The 2,196-nt window shown below is 40.3% G+C and overlaps 1 long non-coding RNA gene across 1 annotated transcript in view; it reads left to right on the forward strand.

Moving 5' to 3' along the window:
• LOC107101898 overlaps window positions 1–1,386 on the forward strand; it is an 8,751-nt gene extending 7,365 nt beyond the window's left edge. The window contains exon 5 of the long non-coding RNA XR_001482102.1: window positions 281–1,386. This is a non-coding gene — a long non-coding RNA (uncharacterized LOC107101898). The remainder of the gene's footprint in view (window positions 1–280) is intronic.
• The last annotated feature ends 810 nt before the right edge of the window (window positions 1,387–2,196 follow it).

The following is a 2,196-nucleotide window of genomic DNA, read 5'->3' on the forward strand; positions in this document are numbered from 1 at the left end:
TTACAAGTATATGAGTCCAAACCAGAGGATTTCTGGAGGATTCTTCTCTTCTTTAAATCTGCTTCAGTAGTTTGACTTTCCAGTTGGAGCTTTTCTCGTGTATCACTGATATACAAACTTACAGGAAGCCAAAGAAGGTCAATAATAAACTGATAATCTGATCTGAAAAATCTGTTTTTGTTTAGTATGAATTCTCACTTTATAAATAACAGTCTAACAGCTTTTAATGTGGACCCATATTTCTCCCATTAACAGAACCAGTGTGTGTTTGTTCTTCCAGAGAGTCAACCAGACCCAGACGTGGTCTACTCCTCGGTAGGAGGACCCAGAGCCAACCCGTGACCTCCAGCAGCTTCCAGTAACTGGCTGGAGAGATGGATCTTCCTCACTGGGAGCAAACCGTGACGTCGCATTCCCATAAACTGGTTTCCAGTGGCAGATCAGGGAACTGGTGCTTCATCTGGAATGTTGCATCCAGGAGTTATTGTTGTGTTTTTATTAAATTCAAGAAAAAAAGTGATTGAAAAGCGGAAAATAATTTTGAAAACCAATGTTTTTAAAGCCAAGTCTTTGCTGTCAGTTCAAGCTCACAAGAAGCTAACGCTTTGCTTTTCATGCATTTAAAGGGGTCATAGAATGCAAAACCGAATTTCCGTTGTCTAGGATGAATAACAATAGTTCAGTTGGTGAAATGGACGTACAGAGAAGATCAAACCCCATCAACACCTCCTTTCTCTGCAAATCTCACAATTCGAAACTTCCACCTTAAAACAGGTGAATCCTCTGGGATGTTGCCTTATTTGGTTCTGGCCTGTACATTTGTGTCGGCCCAAAACTGACATCCAGACCAGCCCACTGGTTTAGTGGCCCAAGAACATAAATAGAGGTAGATGTAAGACACCAGTTTAGCTGTTTAGCCTATAGTTGGGTTACTTCTACAAGAATTACGGAGCAGGCAGTTTCTCTATTGAAAATGAGCCAGAACCACAGGAAGGAAATGCACAAGAAGTTCCAGGCTGCACGGAGGAAGGGGAACATTTTCACAGTCTTCCCAAGGATCCGAAGACTCGACAGGCATGGATTATTTTTGTCTATCAGAAGATCCCTGCAAAGGTTGATGCTTAGTTGTTCATTTGCTCTAAACATGTGACAGGTATGCAATTAACTAATTGCATACCTGGGGCAGCCATTGTCTAGGCTACCGGCACCAGGTCAGCTTCGGTCACTCCGTCCCCCGCTGGCTCCCTGCCTCTGTCCGCCGGGGTTCCCGCACCAGACCGGAGCTGACGGCTCGGTTCTGCTGCACTGTAGTCGACCAAAATCCCAGACGATTTAGAAATTCCCCCGGACATTTTTTTAGGTATGAAAAGTAGGACATGTCTGGAAAAAGAGGACGTCTGGTCACCCTACCACATCAACAATCTGATATTTCAGTGAGTGAGTGCTTGTTGCTATGATGCGTCTTTGCTCAGCAGCTTGGCTCATTGTAAACCAACCAATCAGAGCACAGCTCATCTAAATATTCATGAGCATACCATAAAAGAAGAAAACCTGTTGTTTAATTCTGGGGCTTTTAACCAGGCTTGCATTAGGGCTCATAGAGCAGCAAATATTCCATTTCAGCTCAACCAATGTAACCCCTTTAAACCCAGCAGAAGTTGCCAAGTTTGTTGCTTATTAAAAGAAAATCAAACCCTCAGAAAATTGATCTAAACATTTCATTACCACAGCTCTATCTGAATTATATCTACATTATGTTGGGTTTTCAGCTATAGGTTGATTTAAAAGAATGTTTTTCTTGAAATTCAAACTGTTTATTGAAAACAAACTTTAGAGGAGCTTATTGCTAAGGCCAATTTAGCGTGAACAGGTGAAATAATTCCATTTAATGTTCAGTAGTTAATGTTTTGCTTTTATCCCAGGTTCCACAGATAACACATAAAATGAATGATAGTCAGTGTTTGGGTTTTCTGCATGTTTGATTTCATAATAGCAGCAGTTTCAGTTTATAGATATTCTTATAGTTTCCTCTTTTTGTGTACTTTCCCTTAGATTTGTGGCCTGTGTCAATGGTTAATGAAAGGAAAACCATTTTTATTTAGAGTTTTTATAATTTATTTCAGTTGTTTGTTTCGTTTTGTTTTTTAGGGGGAAAGTAGATTAACAAGTAAATATTTAACTTGGAAGATTAAAATG

Source organism: Cyprinodon variegatus, unplaced genomic scaffold (assembly GCF_000732505.1).
Source record: "Cyprinodon variegatus isolate N-32 unplaced genomic scaffold, C_variegatus-1.0 Scaffold1169, whole genome shotgun sequence".
Taxonomy (NCBI): domain Eukaryota; kingdom Metazoa; phylum Chordata; class Actinopteri; order Cyprinodontiformes; family Cyprinodontidae; genus Cyprinodon; species Cyprinodon variegatus.